Genomic DNA, 20,969 nt, shown 5'->3' with positions numbered 1-20,969 from the left:
TTTGCTGTACAAGTAGTAGATGGCAGAATAAAGGCTGACAAGCTTTCTCTGGTTCTTTGCTCTCTGTTTTTAAAACATCAACAAAGATCATATGTCAGTAAAGAGCCCTGGTGTCCCAGGTGAAAACAACTCATGCCTTCACACTTTTTTACAGAAACTAATGGAACAAGATGAACCACTGCTCAAGAAAGAAAACCCCACCCACTTAAATGACTTAAGCATGAGTATTTGTTTTGCGAAGGTTTTTCTAACCTTGAGTCCCATCATAAAAGCATGGCCCTGAGTTCCTGACCCAGAGGTATTGGGTGTGGCATCAGGAATTGATCTAGGGCAGTGATGGCGAGCCTTTTGAGCTCAGCGTGTCCGCATTTTGAAAAACCCTAACTTAACTCTGGTGCCGTGTCACATATAGAAATTTTTTGATATTTGCAACCATAGTAAAACAAAGACTTATATTTTTGATATTTATTTTATATATTTAAATGCCATTTAACAAAGAAAAATCAACCAAAAAAATGAGTTCGTGTGTCACCTCTGACACGCGTGTCATATGTTCGCCATCACTGATAGGGAGTTGGATATTCCTATATCATACTGGAGATTTTAATCATATCCCATGCGAACCAGAGATTTTTATCCATTGAAAATTTCATATTCAGTTGACATAATTTTGGCCCTTTAAACTTTAATTACATGCTTCTGAAGAGTTGTTGTCAGAATGTAATCCTCCCTACTTCAGTCATCAGACGTTAGGATGTGGTTGCCCATGACACATCCCAACTAGAATTGAGCCTAGTCCACAGATACTCAGATCCGGCCTCACACTTGGACTTTTGTACCTGGGTTTTATGATTTGTGATTACTAGTCTACAGAGGATCTTCAGAACAAGCTTTAATATATATATATAATGAAAACATTATCTATCATGGTTTTTTTAAATAATATATTTTAAATCATGCATTTTCTTTTGATAAAGTATGTATAATCAGAAACATTGTGCCTGGTTTCAGTTTCTATGTACAATGCAAGTCTAAGTTTGATTTTGGCTTTTAATGTCAGCTTATTGTATTTGCAATGCTATAGCAGTCACAAGATATAAGTAATCTCTAAAAAACTCATCAGCCTTCCTGTAGCACTTTGTCACTGGTTCGCAAGCCCTGAAGTGAAACTGACTGGAAACTTCAAGTTCTCTTTATGCTTCACATGGAGTGCAAATTGCTACTCAGTAAAACAAACTTATTGCAGGGAGTGGAGGGTGGCGTCAGAAAAACAGATTATATTCACTTACATATGCTTTAAACTCAAGTCAAAATGTCTTATTCTTAACATAAATGTTTGTTTTCTTCTCCAACCTGGGTGCTCCAAAGTAACCAGAATTTTACTAGTTTCTTGTTTTCTTTTCTACATACTGTCACAGAAAACTTAGCAAAAGTCAGGTAATCACAGTTGCCCAAGTACTGACAAGGAACAAAATTATCAAATTACTAAAAACGGACAATCAACTCTGAAAGAAATAGATAGGTCTTGGGTCATTATTTGGAGATGTCAAAGCCATAAGGCCATAAGAATGAGGAATCTTTTATTGTTGGTTCCACAAGTCTTAGTTTTCATATTAGTCCAGTTTGAAATAAGTTAGGTAGGTTTTTATGGTAATGAGAAAGGTTTCATCCTTGAAAGAAGCATTATCTACCTGGGAAGCTGGCTTCTAACGTGGCTGTCCATCAAACTACAGGCAGACCAAGGCCCAGCTGTGACCTAAGCAAAGTTTCTATACAGAGGACAGTGTATATACTGCCATCACACTTTGTACAGTCTTTATCTCCTTAGTATATATATTTTTTCTTACCATATAAGTGTATATACATGTATATATGTGTATATAATGTACATGCATGAGTACAAAATATGTACATGTATATATATACATGTATATATATACATAATGTATGCATGTGTAACTAGGAAATATCATGGTTTTTATTTTTGTATGTATCTTCTACATATTTATAATTATAAAATAAAATTTATAAAAGGAAAAGGTCTCTAATTTCTTACTGTATATAAGAATGTAGTCTTTGTATAATTTATATATATATATATATATATATATATATATATATAGAGAGAGAGAGAGAGAGAGAGAGAGAAATAGAGAGTAAGATCTTATTTCTTATTATATATACTCTTACTTCATATGTATAGTGTAAATATATAGACTCCGTATAGTATATAGATGTATCTATTTAACATCTACTGATATAAATAGTAAGAAGGTAAATATATATATAATTTATAAATTTTAGTTTATAAATTCTATAAATATATAAAGTATGTATACATAAAAATTCTCTGACATTTATTACACTCTGCCTTTAAACCACCAAACCTAACAGCATAGGTTATCAAAAGGCTTACAGGATTCACCATTTTTGTGAACATTCAAAGCTTCTTAAAGGCAGGAAAGAATGTTGTATTTGCGTTTGCTTTTCCCATTGTCCTCTAAAGCTTCTGTGAGGCAGAGATGAATTGTGAAATAGAAGTGGCTTCACTGTCTTAAGCTAATGTAGCTTGAGAAGCTTTCACTTGCATGGGCCTTTCCAAGTCCTTGGGAGGCTCTCTAACAAGGTGTATCCTTGTTTTTGTAATACTTGCAAGATATTTTTAATTCCAGGTCATTAAGACTGCTGCCTCACTCTGATTTGAACACTCTGCTGCATATGTTAGACCATGGTAGGCAAGGGTATTGGAGCAGCCACAGCATTTCATATCCTTAAATTTGTATTATTTTTCTTAAAGAGGAACACATTGCAAAAGTTTTTGTTCCCACAAAACCTAGATCTTCTCTTCCCTTTAAAGTAATCTGGCAGAGAATATCAGTTCCACTCGGAAGGAGGAATCACTTGACTACCTTTGTACATACTATGAAAAATGTGGGCTCAAGTCAACTTTGTAAAGGATCACAGGACTTCAACTATTTTTTTGACAATGCAAACGGAAGTTTTCTAAAGGAAGTGCCCACTTGACAATATTTCCCTAAGGAAAGGAAACTTCACTATCTAATCCTAATGAAGTTAATATTTCATAGATAACAATTTTACTATCTTTCTAAAATAAAATTCTATAAAAATTCTACTAAGGTAGAAAACTGCTTGTTGTAGCTTGAATTATAATCCTTGTCTGTTCAAAGTAGTAACATATGCCGTGTGTGTGTGTGTGGTCAATGTCTAGACTAAATATTTTTATCTTCCTAAACAATTTTAAAATAGTTTCTTAAACCAAACAGCTTGTAAAAGGGCACCTTATTTGCAGACACCAAAACTTAAGAAAGGGCAGGCCCTAAAGGAAAAACTTATGCCACCATGTAAAGCATCCCTTGCCCAGTTCACCCAAGCAATGGTAAGTATAATGAAAGGAGAGTGGATGAAGCCAGGACTTCTAAAAGCCCAGAATATTCCTTACTAAACCTCATACCCAATATTAAGCATCTCTTATTCCCAAACAATATGTCCCTCCATGGCATACTCCAGGCAATTCTCAGAAGACCACATAATTCACCTTCAAAAGGTCTTGGATTTTATCTGGACCCAAATGCAAAAGAACATTTACCCTTTACCATAGTTGCAATCTTTTTCTTTGGGGGAAAATAAAAGATGGTGATTTGTGTCTGAATGAGTACCTTTCTTAAGGGAATTAACAACCATTTCCTTAGGGTTATCCTAGAACCTTGGACTCTCAGATTAGATCCTTATAGGTTGTTAAATGAACCATCATTACATTCAAAATGAGATGAAAGAAATTGTGTGAGGATACTAAAAGATTAAAATGGCAAGCTTAGCTATAAATCAAAGAGAGCTCCCTTTCCTGCCCCAGAGTGGCTGAATCCAAAATATATGAGGAGATATTGGGGGTCAATGACATAAAGAAATTCTTATATCCAATCCAGACTTGGCTGTATTTATCGAGGCTCTTTAAAGTTGTTTTCTATTTCAAAAGGAACATAACTGCAGGTCAGAAAATTATGAAACTTGGAAAAAGAGAAAAAATTATCAATGTGATTGCACAGAAACACATTTACTTATCCATTTGTTGCCACGTATAATAAGCATTTATTGAGTGTTCCATATGCATCAGATATTGTACTATATCCAAGAGACACACAGATGTTTTTAAGTCCTTCCTTCTAAGAACAAACAGTTTAATTGGGAAGTCGAACACCACAGTAGACAGTTAAAATATAGTATCATAATTGCTCAGACAGATGAATACTCAGTGAATGATTTTGCTTTGTACCAGGTTCTAGAAGTAAAAGACTGCACAAGGGGTCATGAAGCCTTAGTTCTGGTGTTGGCTCTGCCAATAACTAATTATGTGACTTACACATCTTCTTTCTGAGACTGTGTCTTCATCTGCAAAATGAAAGAAATTTGACCGGATGCTCTCTCCATTTCCAGGGCTACATTATCTTATTTCATGGGAATTTCCCTAATGTGTTCCCTATTAATTCTCTTATTTATGGATGATAGTAACTTATAATGGCATAACCTAGTTCCCCTTTAACCAGCCCATTCTTTCAAAGGAGGCCACCTGTATGTCTTTTTATCTTGCTCTATATTCTAATAATTACCCCTTTCACTTGTTCCTTCAATTAAGAAAATGGAGCACTTTAAGCTATTAGTTGTCACTATGCCCAAGAAACAAGCAAGATTTTTTTTTCAAGAGAAAACTGCCAAAATTACCCGTTGTTACTACAAAATTCTCAATGCCCTAAAAAAACTCCCACAAAACTCTGACTCCTAAAATATAAATTTTTAAATACTTTGCTGGAGAATACTGCTTTGCCTTTTAGGAAGAATTACTCTGTGTGTAAGTGGTAGCCATACCTATGGTTATCTAGCAACGATAGGAGAACGGACACTTGCTGGTTCCTGGGGGAAAAATAAAAATAAGTCCAGGGCTTTCTTTGCACAGACCCACTATAGAAGTAGAAATTCCCACCATAAATTATCTGGTGTAAGGGAAGATGTGTCCCTGCCAGGGAAGAGTAGAAACAGAGAATGGGATCAATTCAGTAGACAACTCTAATTCTCCTTTGCACCAACCAAATTTGGCTGTAGTTTTCTGAGCCCCTGGACCAATGAGGATTAGAGACCTCTCTCTAGCTGGTATGTGGTAGGTTTCAAGGTAGACTCATAAGGGGCCTAAAACTAAAAGATTTGGCTAATTCAGTTTGTTCTCTATTATTCAACTTCATTAGAAATTAACCTACAGTCATAAATCACAGAATAATTGTTTTTCATTTAGCAAATTTAAGAATAAAGTTGTTTCTCAGGTGAGGATAAAATAATCTTTTCAAAGAAGATCTAGAATAACTTACATAAATGTCTAACTATAATATTTCATTGATCCTTATCTCCTATATCCTTACTAATAAAAGCCTAAGTGGTTGTCACGCTGTGATGCCCTCACACCATCACAAGATGGCTGTGCAGGGCTAGGCTTGAAGCTGGATGGGGCTGGGCTTGATGCTGTGTGCACAGCACAGCTCTGTGAGGTGAGGCCTGCCTGGGGGTCCCCCCAGCTCCACGCAGCAAGGTCTGCCTGGGGGGTTCTGGCTCCACATGGTGAAGCCTGCCTGGGGGTTTTGCCTCCTCCCGGCTCTGCACAGTGAGGCTTGCCTGGGGGTCCTGGGGGTCCCACCTCCCTGCTCCATGTGGCACGGAGACAGGACCCCTGGCTCTGGCCTACCTCGTTGGGCCAATCCATTGAGGAGCCCTGGATGGGTGGGCAGGGCCTACCTCTTTAGGGTGATCGATTGCGGGGCTCCCGCACCTGCGGGGACCACCCCCCTGCTTGAATGCATGAATTTCGTGCACCAGGCCTCTAGTATATATATAATAAGAATCTTATCTTAAGCCTCACCTTCCTATCTGAGCAAAATTGGTCAAAAAAAGAAGGAAGGAGGAAGACTGATTATAGTTTATCTTCCTATAACTGAAGTAGGATATTTTGCTACATTTAGTGCACAGATAGAGATAATAAGTGGAAAGATCAGAACGGTGTCTGTTCCTCACTCAACCCCATTTAATGGTACCTGAGCTAATCTTGTTAGCAAAGCAGGAAACTCTTTTCATAAAGGACCTGAGTCATTTGGGATCACCAAAATGTTGCTTCTGGGCCCATGTCAAAGCTTGTCATTGAGTAAAGACCTGCACATTCTTCTTACTGAAGTGAAAAAACATAGGAAAGTTCTACAAAATGAGGACTCCAATATTACAACATCAATAAGCAGCACAGTAGTGAGAGAGACCATGTGTTGGTACCCTGACGATATCCTCAGGAGATGTCAGGTCCACAGCATCATGGAGAAAGAGATATGTAGTACCACTGGTAGGAATCAGTGGTCATAGACAGCATTGTAGCTATTAAAGCTAGTGCTAAATATATTTGTGAAATATCTAGTTCCCAAGAAATACTTGGGGATGAGGATTGCAATAGTTCAAGGTGTTTACATATTGTATTAGATGGGGCCAAGAGTCTGTGTTATTTGATTTAAGCGGAGACTTTAGTGTTAAAAATAAAAAAGAGCATAAAAGTCTCTTACACTGCCATACTTTGCCTTCAATTCATTTATTCACTCAATAATTATTTACTAAGCAATCACTATATCAGGTACTATGCTAAGTTACGTTATACTGTGGTAAACAAAATAGACTTGGTTCTTGTCCTTGTGAAGTTTATGGTCTAGTCAAGGTCACAGATATTAAATAAGCAAGTGAAGTAATATATGATTACAACATGATAGGTGCTATAAAGGAAATGTAGAGCTAGGAAAGAGAATAATGGGTTGTTGAGATATACATTTGTTTGGTTAGTTAAAGAAGAGCTTTCTAAGCAGATGATATTTAAGGGAGACTTGAGAGAAAAAGGAAGCCATGGTCAAAGACACAATGGTGGGGAAAGGGTCAGTGTACCTGAGAACTGAAGTCAGGACAACATGGGTGGAATTTAGTGATAGATTTCACCAAATTGTTTCATAACTGGAATAGAAATAGCTTGCAACACTCTCTCAATTTCCTCCAATGTCACCAAGTGAGAAGCTAGTTATCAGGAAAAATGATAGGTTTGACGATGTGCCAGAAGGACTTTACAGATCTCAACTTCTCATTAAAACGTTGCATTGGAAACAAAGGCAAGAGAATAAATTATGTCATAAACTAGGAGTTGGCATATAAAAGTAAAAACATGGTATGTAGAGATGGGACCAAAGGTATTATTTTTTTTCTTCAATCCCATAACTAGAGAAATATTGTTTTAAGTGCATATGAGATAAAGTTAAAGATATAATTGGTCAAATTTAAAACAGAAGTTCTTTCTTTTAAATCTCTTCAAAAGATAAAAGCAAACAAAATATGGTTCAAATATCAAGAGAGGAAACAGAGAAAACGGCAAGGAAGCACAGAAAATAGAACTCATAATACAAGATGACAGAAGTAAGACCAAGCAGATCAGTAATGACAATGTATGTAAATGTGCTGAACTCCCCAATTAAAAGGCAAAGTCTCTCAGATTAGAGTAGAAAACAGCATTTAACAATATGTTGTTTACAAGAGACAAACTTAAAACAAGATGACGTGGAAAGGTTGTAAATAAAGGATAGGCTAAGATATATCCATGTAATGCAATCAAAAAGACAAACAGGAGTGGCAATACCTGGTATCAGCCAAATTAGAATTCAAGATAAAAACCACTAACAATGCAAAGAGAGTTACATTATCTTTATAAAAGAAACAATATAAATGAAGTCATAATCAATATTAAAGATATACACTAAGTAAATAAGAATCAAAATACAGAGACAAAATCATTATGGATAGTTCACATCAGCCCATGCCAAACTAGTTTAATAAAAATGAATAAGGAGATAGAGAATTTGATATCTATTAAAATTCACACCTTCCAGATAGAAAATAAAATAAAATAAAAAATAAACAAAATAAAAAAACAAACAACTGCAACTACATCAAACTAAAAAGCTTCTGCACAAGAAGTAACTTACCTCAGGATGCCCAGCTACCAGTGGGAGATCCAGGATTTCAGTCCTGACTGAATCGCATGCTCTTAACCACTATGCTACTCAGCAGGAGTCTGGGTCACAGGTCTCCTCAGAGCCATATACTCTTCCCCTTTAACTCCTAAGCCCTGGGGTTGATTCTGGAATTTCTGGTTAGTCATGACTTTGCCTCTAAGGGATTTTTTTTCCTGGGAGTTTTCAGTCAAACCTCTACAATTTAGCACCTTGTTCCAATTAAACTAAAATGGCAGGCATTCTTGTATGTCACCTGTTGTGAGAAGAATTCAAGAGCGTTCTCAAGAAGTTTCTAGCCCCATGTAAATGAAGGGATATCACTAGATGGTGGAGAAGAGTTGCCTGGCCCACTGGCACTGCCTATCCTAAGTGGTTGGCTGGCTTCTCAGGAAGCTCCTCCCACTTGTTGACTACCATGACTCCCCAAACAGACTGAGATCTTCCAGGTCCAATAATGTACACCAGGAAAATCTCCCCATTTTAAGGTCCTTACCATTGAATATATCTGCAAAGTGCTTTTCCATGTAAGGTGACATACCCACAGGTTCGGGAGATTAGAGCATAGACATCCTTGGGATGCCTGATACCCAGGCCTGTTCTCTACATCTGCCATGTCAGCTGCACCACATCGCATCTCCATGTGACTGCACGTTTCCCCATACTAAAGAAAAGCACTTGTATTCATATATAACTTTACTTAAAGGCCAGAATTGTGTGATGTCTTTCCCCACAACTCTACCATTCAGTGTTTGCAGGTTTACTTTGTCTCCTTAGGCACGGAGAAGACATTTTTATTCATCAATGTGCTTGAGATTGTGATCTTTAAGTGGAACTGTACAAACAACCACCAAGTCCTAATATCACCCTGGAAATACAAAAAGTTGATCTTTATTTTCAGACTTCCAATTGCTTATCAGACCCTGTAATAGACAAAGTAAAGACCATAAAAACAAATGTATGGCATTGTTATCTACGGATAGAAAACCAGGAGAAAAGAAAATCACAGCACAATTTTGTCAGCAAACATTACTCTGAAATTCATTTATGGACTCATTTTTGAGTGCTTGCTTTCTTCTTTCACTGCTCGGTCCTATTCCCTTACACAAACCATTAATTTAGAAATATAAATAAGGCTTTGGAAGTCATTCTGAAAGCTTCCAAGAAAAACAGGAAATATTAAAGAAAATCAAAACTAAATCTGCTTAGATAATTACAATAGGCAAGTCATGCATTAAGAATGGTACTGCAAACAGAAATATGAGTCTCAATGTACAGCATCATTTCAGGGAATTTATACTAGGTTATATTTTTGTTGCCCACCTGTGCAATTCTATTTCTTATCAGGTTGTCTGGGATCAGGAAATGCTCCCTAAAGTGAATATTTGTCTATGCCTGCATCATGGTGAGATTTCCCAAACTAATTTTTGTATAAAAACTAGTGCTCCATGCCATGTAAATAGAGCCTCTTTCTCTAAGAAATAAAGCAATAGGGAAATTCAGTGCTTCCCAAATGTACTGAACTACTGCCTTTTTTATTTTAATGAATAAAATGAGCAGACAAAGAGCTATTGGATACAGTAGGAGATAACACTTTATTGTTTGAACAAAGGAGTGATACAATGAAAGTGGAGTTTATGGTAGATTAATCTAGTAAATGTGTGGGATAGGTAGGAAGTGAGAGACTTGATTCAACAAGGCCAGATAGGATAATATAGAGAATGTTGCAGTTAATATATAAGGACTTGATTTAGGAGAGAAGGTATAAAAATTAAGTATGCAGTCATGAATCTGAAAGACCCATAACCACAGTGGGCTGTTTCTGTCACTAAATCTGGTTTCTCTTGTTTCATTTTTTTTTAGCTGTGTCAGTGCTTGCTCAGCTCTATGTAATGATTTAGAAAACAGAATCTCTCTAGATATAGAGACAGAGATATATAGATAACTATATATATAGAGAGAGACACAGACATAGATACACACACACACACACACACACACACACACACACACACACACACCCTCCAGGTAGATTTTGATCTAACTCAAGTAGTAGGTACTCATGTTTCTTATACCTTCTGTAAGACTTGGCTACAAATTGGAGGTCCCCATAACCCTCTCTTTGGGGGGTCATTCATTTGCTAGAATAGCTCACAGAATGCAGAGAAACACGTTTACCAGTTTATTAAATAACAGATAATAGGGCAAAGGTTACTGATGAATGGCCAGATGAAGAAATACATAGGGTGAGACCTGGAATGGTCCTGAGTGCGATTGTTTCGGTCCTTGTGGAGTTGTGTATGCCACCCCCAGCACATAGATGTGTTCACCAAGCCAGAAGCTCTCCAACTTCACACTTGGGAGATTTTTATGGCACCTTTTATGGCATCATCAGCTTAGTCTCCAGGCCCTTTCCTTTCATGGAACATGGAGAATGCGATGAAAAGTTCCAAGTTTCTAATCATAGTGTGTCTCTCTAGTGACCAGCCCCATCCTGAAGCTATCCTGAACCCACCAAGCGTCATCTCATTAGAACATAAGACACTCCTATCTCTAAGAAGTTTCCAAGCATTTTAGGAGCTCAGGAAACAGGGTCAAACAACAACTATTTGAACTGGATGCTCCTAGTGACATTACCACTTAGGAAGTTACAAGGGTTTTAGGAGCTCTGCCAGGAATTGGGGGCAGAGACCAATAAATCTATATCTATATCATCTATATCTATATCTATATCTATATCTATACCTATATCTACATCTATATCTATCTATATAATCTATTACTTCATAATAGTTTAATGATGATAAGGAAGAGTATTGGAGAAGAAACATTAAGAGATAGGGGGAAGAGGGGTAACTATCGATGAAGGTATAGCCAAAACACTGGGGGAGAGATTAACTTTAGACTGAAAGAGACACACCATTTCCATTCTAGCAGAAACCAACAAGGCAAGTATGAGTTCAGATTCAACTAAGTTTGTAAACTAGCACAGAAAGTTGGAGGCATTCTCAACAATTCAGAAGAATAAATATTCCACTGAGTGTGAACCAATAAAAGAATGAGGGTTTGAGCTGACTAAAGAAATGAAGATTGATCTCTACCCAATGATAACAGACCATGAATTTGATAGTGGCACCAGCTGAGTAATTGTGTAGTAGTTTCCAGGAGCACTTAAAATAGTGAAGAAGGTAATTCATTGTATTAATTCATGGTATGAATTTTGACTGTTAATTCAGATGGAATAGCAAAAGGGTCATTGGTGACAAAACTGAGAAAAGATTAATTAAAATAATGTACCATATGGGTCTAATCTAGACTTGAGGAGGCTGATAGATTGTTTTAAGAGGCTGGAGAGTCAATAAACAGTGTAAAATAATTGAGTGAAAAGTCTGGAAGCATAAAGATTAATAAGAGAGTCAGTTATTTTGAATTTGAAACTTCCTAAGATGAAGCAGTTCTGGTCAAGAATATTATCTGGTGATATTTCTTAAAGCAGTTTTAAGCTCTCACATTCAATAGGTGCAGTGAGATAGTCAAGAACTAAAAAGCTGGTGCATCTTGGGTGAAAAAGAGAAACTAGGTGTTCTCTCTTAATAGTGTGGTTTCCCCTCCCTGATAATTTCATGGAACTCAACAGTGATATTCTATTCTAAAACCTGGCACCTAATAACCAATTTAACTATGTTAATTCCACAAATGATGCAAAATATTCAAAAAATTCTGAATGTTTATCTTACAATTTAATATTTATTTGAAAGAGAAATGTGAACTCATTCTCCTGTTTGTGTGATGCATGTAAAACTTGAATTAGCAAAATGTCACATTGGTGACCTTTTTCTTGTCGGATTCATTTCTCATCTTTCTCTATTCATCTTCAAATGATAAAAAACACTATTTCAGGTTCTCCTGACAACTGGTTTCTAATAGGTTCAATTCATGGAAGATTGGAGGGCAGAAGGACAAGCCAGGGTGTTGCTTCTTCTTTTTTTCCCCCCTTTATTGATTTTTAGAGAGAGAAGAATGAAGAGGGATAGAGAAATAGAAACATGAATGAGAGAGAAACATCACCATGGATTGGCTGCCTCCCACACACCCACTACTGGGATCAAGCCTACAACCTGGGTATGTGCCCCAACCGGAATCTAACTGGTAACCTCTTGGTTCCAGGGTCAATGCTCAACCACTAAGCCACACCGGCCTGGCTGCTGCTTCTTCTTTATCTTCATCTCCCCCTCTCCTTTCCCCCACTCCCCTCTGCTATGGTGGTATCCCCAGAAGAGGAGACTTTTCTTCTATGGCTCTAGGTGCTGCTGGGTAGTCCCTCCATAGTGTCCCCACCTTCTACCAGGTGAACCCAGATCTTGAACTGGGTTACACCACCACTTATTTTTGTAACCCAAGCCCTATAGATGCAGAAGCTTCCTGGTGAGGCTACTCTCATTTACTTAACTCGTCCATTACTAGTGTAACCAATTATTGATATAATTTTTTTTCTTTTTAAAATATCTAAGGTAGTTATTTTTTATTTTCTCATTGTATTCTTTTTTGTTTCTTTGTTTAAAGTATTACAAATAGTACATATGTCTCCTTTTTTCTCCCATTGACTGCCCCCCCACCTCCCCCCATTCCCTGGCACATGCCCTCACCCCTTCAGTGTCTGTGTCCCTTGGTTATGCTTATATGCATGCATACAAGTCCTTTGGTTGATCTCTTACCCTCCCCTTAACCCTCCCTTGCCTTCCCACTGAAATTTGCCAATCTGTTCGATGCTTCTTTGTCCCTGTATCTATTTTTGTTCATCAGTTTATGATGTTCTTTATATACCACAAATGAGTGAGGTCATGTGATATTCATCTTTCTCTGACTGGTTTATTTTGCTTAGCATAATGTTCTACAGGTCCATCCATGCTGTTGCAAACAGTAGGAATTCCTTTTTTTTTTTTTTTTTTTTTTACCACAGTGTAGTATTCCATTGTGTAGATGTACCATAGTTTTCTAATTCACTCATCTGCTGATGGGCACTTAGGCTGTTTCCATATCTTAGCTACTGTAAATTGTGCTGCTATGAACATAGGGGTGCATATATCCTTTCTTGGGATATATTTCTACAAGTGGGATCACTGGGTCAAATGGCAGTTCCATTTTTAATTTTTTGAGGAAACGCCATACTATTTTCCACAGTGGCTGCACTAGTCTGCATTCCCAGCAGTAGTGCACGAGGGTTCATTTTTCTCCGAATCCTCTCTAGCACTTATTGTTTGTTGATTTGCTGATGATAGCCATTCTGACAGGTGTGCGATGGTACCTCATTGTTGTTTTGATTTGCATCTCTCAGATGATTAGTGACTTTGAGCATGTTTTCTTCTCATTGTATTCTAAATGATGAAAAGGCTAAATCAATTTGAGAAGTACCGATGAATTGATGAAAAGGGAGAGGCTAGATTAAGAGAAGTTGCACTCCCAGTGTTCTACAGTGATCAAATCAACTTATACTCTTTCCTTTAGTTCATGTCAATATGTTAAGACTGTACAGAGTGAGATTGACTCTGTTAATGAAAGATATGGAAACCTCATTACATGAGGCAAAATAAAAGGACTCGATGGTGTAGATATAAGAATTATCTTGACTATTGAGACGGTGGGTCACACTGAAAAATAAATAGACATATTTTATGGTGTTTTCTGGTGAGAAATGAAGAGGATTAGGTTATAAATAAACAAAAAATCAGAATTTTTCAGTAAACAAAAATTAAGGACTACCTCATGAAGTTTGAGTCATCAGTCCCTGAAAATGGCAAATCAAAGGCTATAGGGCCATTTTCAATGTGGGGCTGTAGTAGAAAATCATTTTCAAGTTGACGAGTGCATGGCATATCATACCAAAGGCAATATTCATGAAAGAAACAAGTGATAAGCCAGACTTCATTAAAATTAAAAACTTCTGCTCTGAGAAAGATTATGTCAAGAGAATGAGAAAATAAACCACCGGTCGGGAGAAAAAAAATTTTAAAAGGCACATCTGAGAAAGGACTTTATCCAAAATGCACAAAGAACTCTCAAAGCTTGACAATAAGAAAACAGTCTGATCTAAAAATGAGCCAAAGACCTTAACAGACACCTCACCAACAACAACAAAAAAGAGAGTACTGATTGCAAGTAAGCATTGAAAAGATGCTCCACATCACATGTCATCAGGGAAATGCAAAAGGAAACAATAATGAGATACTATTACACAGCTGTTAGAATGGCCAAATCCAAAACACTGATGACACCTGATGCTGATGAGGATGTGGATCAATAGGAATCTCATCTTTCCTGTTAGGAATAGAAAATGGCACAGCCACTTTGAAAGAGAGTTCGGGGGCTTCCTACAAAACCAAACACACCCTTACCATATGATCCAGCAATCACGCTCCTGGTATTTACCCCCAATAACATGCTTACATCGCTAAGTTATGTAATCCTACATGTGTAACAACCTATCTGATAAAGAAATAAATCTTTCATTTACCTATGGTGGTCAATTACGTATATACTAGAGGCCCAGTGCACAAACATTTGTGCACTCAGGAGGGTCTCTCAGCCCGGCCTGTGACCTCTCACAGTCTGGGACCCCTCGGGGAATGACCACCTGCTGGCTTAGGCCCACTCCCTGGGGGAATGGGCCTAAGCTGGCAATCAGACATCCCTCTGGCAGCCCGGGAGCCCTCGGAGGATGTCCACTTGCCAGCGGGGAGCAGGCCTAGCTGCAGTAGGACACCCTTAGCTCTGCTGTGGAGGCGGGAAAGGCTCCCACCACCACCGCTGTACTGGCAGCCGTCAGCCTGGCTTGTGGCTGAGCAGAGCTCCCCCAGTGGGAGCACACTGACCACCAGGGGGCAGCTCCTGCATTGAGTGTCTGCCCCCTGGTGGTCAGTGTGTGTCATAGTGACCAGTGATTCGCAGTAGCTCTGCTGTTAGGGTCAATTTTCATATTACCCTTTTATTACATAGGATAGAGGCCTGGTGTATGGGTGGGGGCTGGCTGGTTTGCCCTGAAGGTGTCCCAGATCAGGGTGGGGGTCCCGCTTGGGTGCCTGGCCAGCCTGGGTGAGGGGCTGAGGGCCGTTTGCAGGCTGGCCACAGCCCCTTCAGGGTAGAGGTCCCTGCTGGGGTGCCTGGCCAGCCTGTGTGAGAGGCTGATGGCTGTTTGCAGGCTGGCCAAGCTCCCCAGCGAGGACTCTCACCCCATGAGGGTGTGGCCATCCTGGGTGAGGAGCTGATGGCTCTTTGCAGGCTGGCCACTGCCCCTTCAGGGTGGGGGTTCCTGCTGGGGTGCCTGGCCAGCCTGGGTGAGGGGCTGATGGCTGTTTACAGGCTGGTCAAGTACCCCAGAGGGTGTGGCCATCCTGTATAAGGAGCTGATAGCTGTTTGTAGGATGGCCATGGCCCCCAGCCACCCAAGCTCCCAGTGGAGGCTGGCTGGAAGCAGGTATCGGGATTTATTTATCTTCTATAATTGAAACTTTGTTGCCTTTTGCAGAGGCCACAGCTGGCCAGAGCAGGGGAGAAGCCGGGCTTCTTCTCTCGCCAGGGCAACCAAGCCTCCTGCTTGCTCCAGCTATGTGGCTGCTGGCCGCCATCTTGTTTGGGTTAATTTGCATATAGTCGCTCTGATTGGCTGGTGGGCGTGGCTTGGGCATAGAGAAGGTACTGTCAATTAGCATCTTTGTCTTTTATTAGTGTAGATATTTTTAATATTAACTAGAATTCAGATGCCATCTAATTGCATATTTTCATGATTGAAACTTAAAATATATTTATGTATCAATTGCAATGAACAAACCTATTTACATCTAGTTTTGACACTTTTATTGTAAATATCTTTCTTCTTAGACCCAACCCATAGATAAAAATAAAGTATTTCTATCTGCTGCATAATAATGCTGCATGATAAAACAACCCCAAAACTTGGTGATTTAAAATAATACACATTACTGTAAGCTTTGAGGTCAGCAGATCAGGCTAAGCTTTCTGGGCTGATCTTAGTTAGGCTCACCCACTTAGGTGGCAATCATCACAGCAGTGAATAGGCCACTTGTCTTTATAATTCAACAGGCTAGCCTGAGCATATTCTAGTGGTGAGAGCTGAGAAAAAGGAGAAAGTACAAATCTTTAAGAGCTTTCCCGAGACTTGCCGCAAGTTTGCTACCAATCGACAAAGAAATTACATGGCTAATCACAGAGGCAGTGTGGAGGGTACAACCAATGGGCGTGGGTATAGCATGGCTGGATAAATTGAGGCCACTGATACCACATAAAACAAACAAGAAGGCGGGGGTGGGTGGGCGGGTGGGAAGAGATCAACCAAAGAACTTGAATGCATATGTGATAACCCATGGACACAGGTAATAGGGTGGTGAACGCCTGGGGCAGAGGGCAGGGGTGGGCTAGAAGGGGTGAGTGGGAGAAAAAAGGGAACATATGTAATACTTTCATTAATAAAGATTAAAAATATATTCCGAAGTGCACAGTTTATGCAATTACACCTGCATAAAGCCTATCTAATAACCTATCTATGCTGATCTGGAGGCTAAATACTTTTATTTAGCAATAAATTAAAATTTTTCTTTAGCAATAAATTAAAATTTTTCTTTAGCAATAAATTAAAATTTTTCTTTAGCAATAAATTAAAATTTTTCTTTAGCAATAAATTAAAATTTTTCTTGGCTTAAATTTTAAGATATCCCATATGTATCACTGCTGATGAAATTAGTTATTTACACTTACTCTACCTGATTTCTTTATTGTAAGTCTTTTCACTTTCGGCCTGACGAATAAGTAAAATGCAAACCCTTCCTGGCAGGCCGCTGGCTTTGCCGGAGAGCTCCCGTCCTTGCGTCAAGGTGCTGACTGTTTATCTCCATGAATCAAAATGCAAAATTTAAATATATCAATGTGTCCACTGTCCATGGTTGGATCTTTGGATCTTTAGCAAATATATTGCAGCGATTGAAATATGGCCATGGGATTGATTGCTCCTGGTGGGACACGGAGATTTATTTATTCCAGCTCCTGCTTTCTTCTCCTTTACTTCCTACTCCCCAAGAGTAAGAGTGATCGCTATTAGGTGGGCATATCTGAAAGAACTCATAGTCATAACCCTGCTCCCTTTCCCAAATAAGTTTCTAAAAATAATTTTTAAAAACATATTTTTTTCAAAGGATCTCTTACCCTTTGAGACAGCCTGGAGGGACCTGGAGAGTAGTATGCTAAGTGAAATAAACCTATCAGATAAAGACAAGTATCACATGATCTCACTCAATATGTGGAATCTAATGAACAAAATAAACTGATGAACAAAGTAGATCTAGAGACATAGAAGCATGGAACAGACTGACAGATCTCAGAGGAGAAGTGGGAGGGGTTGTGGGAGGAGAGATTAACAGGGGAATTTACATGCATAGATGCATAGCTTCTGGACACAGACAATAGTGTGGTGAAGGCCTGGGAGGGGCAGGTGCAGGGTGGAGTGGATCAATGGGTAAATAAAGGGGGGGGCACCTATAATACTTTCAACAGTAAAGATAAATTTTAATAAACAATTTTTTAATTTAAGAATAAACAATTCAAGCAGCTTTTGTTTTATGTTAAACAATGATTTGATGAAGGGTTTACATACATCTGTTTCTCCTCAAACTTCTCAAGCAATTGAATAGGTTATATTATAAAAGTGTACAATGATTAAAGGTATTTTTTCAGAGTTGTTTTTTATAGAAGATGCTTCAGTAGCAGATAGAAACTGTGAGACTATTTCATGTGAAATTTCTCTTTTGCTTTATTTGCCTGGACTCAGAAGGACACTCGTACACTGGCATGAATATCACCATTGAATGAGACCATTACAAATAAGTACCCAGACAAATGAACACATTTAAAAACAACAAAGAGTGTACAAAAGTTCAGTCTTCTGGAAAATGTTTGAAAGATATTGTGGATTTTTCCATTTATAGAAGCTTTATTGTCATTTTCCTCTCCACATCTGCTATTCATTTAAATGACTTCCCAACGATTCCAAGAATAAAGATGCCAAAATGTGACTACTGATATTTCTCAAGTATCCTCTTCCTTTGCTTTCAAGTAAAAAATCTTTACTACATAGAAGGTACTTACTGAGTTTCATGTGAGCATTCATTCAGATTCTTAACTACAAATCCTCAGTGTTGGTGAAGCTACTTTGTGGGAACATGGTGCCCTGGCAGCGAGGAGAACTGAAGGAGAAAACAGCAGTGCTTGATTTGCACTCTCCAATCAGTTCAACCCAGGAAGACTGTGAAGACTTGGCAACTTCTCTGAGCCCTCATTTTTTCATCTGCTTATAATTTTTATAACTACACCTATGACCTAAGTGTACCAGGGAAGCTTAAAGGTTTTACTAAAAAATTTTTTTAAAAGTCAGTAGAAAAAAAAATCATTCAGTCACGAACAGCATTCTGTGACATAAATCCACAATCTCTCTTGGTAAAAGGTGGATTTTTGCATTTTGAATTTCCCTAAAAGAAGGCACACCTATGTTTCCAGAATAAACAACCACAGAACTCGCTTAGTGTAGGGACTGAAAATATAAAAGTAATGGTGTTTTTGTCCCATTGGCACAGATGCTTTAAGCTTTAAAAGAACCTCCTACTTCTTAATCCCTCTCTCCATATTCCTGCCAAGCTCTCTGGAAATCTGAGTTTTGGACACCAGCCAATACCACATCTCATCCATATGCCTGCCCCAGAGGAAGACATTCCGCAGGCTCTTTCCTTCTCTCTATGAATGATTCATGTGATAAGACCTTAAATACTAGCTGAGTCAAGTATCTAATGGCTTGAAAACCTGATCTGACGTCAATGAAATGTGCTGTTTTAGGGACCTGCTTCTAAGGCTCACTGTTTATCCCGTGTTGTTGTTGTTTTATGGTTTTTTTTCATCCTCATCCGAGAGTATTTTTTATTGATTTTAGAGAGAGAGGAAGGAAGAGAGAAAGAAACATTGATGTGAGAGAGAAACATCGATCAGTTGCCCTGACCGAGGATGGACCATGCAACCTAGGAATGTGCCCTGACCAGGAATCAAACCAGCAACCTTTTTTTGTACGGGAAGATGCTCCAACCAACTGACAGCCAAGCCAGGGTTCATCGTTTATCTCTGATCAATCCAGAATCAGAAAGTTCTATACTAGGCAAGCAGGGGGCATGACAAGTATCCCCTTTTGAAGATCTTTTCTGAGTCCCAAATTTCTGAATGGCACATCAGCTCTAATATCAAAGTGGGGGAATAGACTTTTGCTGACAACAATATAATGCAATTATTTTTCTCTAAGAAAAATAAGCCATACTGAAAAATCATTTTGACCACCTACAGCAAAATCACCAATTAAAATGCCTCCAGGAAGAGTTTAATAACTAAAATAAGTGAGTGGACAAGTGGGAATGGTCAAACCAGACTACATCCAGTCTCAAATGTGGCAGCTCCTATTTAAGTCCACTTCAATGGTTTTTAAATGAGCACATGGAACCAGAGTGGCCAGAACTTTCAGATCTTGAATAGAAGCCAGAAATTTTTATTGCTACATGAAATCTTTAAATGTTGGCAATTAATTCAGAAAAATATAAACACAATAGAAGCCAAACATGCACATCCCTGGGCCGGATTTGGCCTGTATTGCCAAATTTGCAGCCTTTGACCACAGTTTTACTTCCTATTATTTCAATTAAAGGCGGTTTAAACATTTTGGAGAAAAATAAAATGGGGTTCAGATTCTTTTTAAAAAAATCACTAAAACTCTCAGAGGTCTGCAAATGGTGAGAAAATAATTTTACTTTGTGAAACAGGGAAAGAGAAGAGGCCTTTAGGGAGAGATGGCTGTGAGCTAAAACCTTGGCTCACCCATCTACTGGCCGTGGGAACTAGAGGAACTCTCTAAACTTCAGTTTGTGATATTGTGGTACTAATATTTGCTTCATGCAGTTCGTATAAGAAGATAATGTGCAGTTTATATGACTGACATAATTATATAGTTCCTAGTACATGTTAAGAAATTAGTAAGTGCTGACTATATTAGTACAACTTTATGATCATTTTAATAATAAACTTATATAGATTATTTAGGAAATTAATAATGTTAGCTCATACATGTTGATCCCTTACCAAATAACAGGCACAATTCTAGTTCTAATATTTTTAAACAATCCTCTGAAGTAAATTCTATTTTTAACTCCACCCTGTACACAAATAAAGAAACAGGCCTAGCATGGCTGATTAACATATTCAAGATCCACAAATAATAAAGGGGATGTGTGGAAGCAGAACAGCATTTAAATAAAGGCTGCCTACCTCTAGCATGTGATGTCTCTATCATTACACTAAATTTAAAAGTATGGTATATTCAAATTAATCTTCGAATTTGTTCCAAGCTATAAAGGTCTTGGAATTTGGAAAGGCATTTTAAGAAAGAAGAGAGGCGCTCACTTCTGACTGCAAAAGACCACCTCAAACAATTTGGTGTAAAGGTTTCTTTGTTAAACTTGGAAGAAAAATCCAGACTTACTCTTAACAAGGCATGATCACCTCCGGAAGTTAGGTCTGTATCACTTCCTTTTGTGCATTAAATGACTTTAAATATCTTGCCTTGATGTAAATCGAAACTTTCTTTATATGAGTAATTTGTAATTAGTTTATAATATTTCTTTGATAATACTTATACATAATTAGTTTTATTTATCTTAAAGGCAGATAAAAATATCTTTCACTTAAACCCACATCATTTATCATTCTGAAAACTTTGGGTAAACTAGCCAGCTTTCATTTCCTCTACTTTTTTCTACCAGAATCTTAATTTTGTTCAGCTACTTACCACTT

Source organism: Myotis myotis, unplaced genomic scaffold (genome assembly GCF_014108235.1).
Source record: "Myotis myotis isolate mMyoMyo1 unplaced genomic scaffold, mMyoMyo1.p scaffold_m19_p_8, whole genome shotgun sequence".
Classification (NCBI taxonomy): Eukaryota; Metazoa; Chordata; class Mammalia; order Chiroptera; family Vespertilionidae; genus Myotis; species Myotis myotis.
This window is presented reverse-complemented; position numbering follows the sequence as displayed.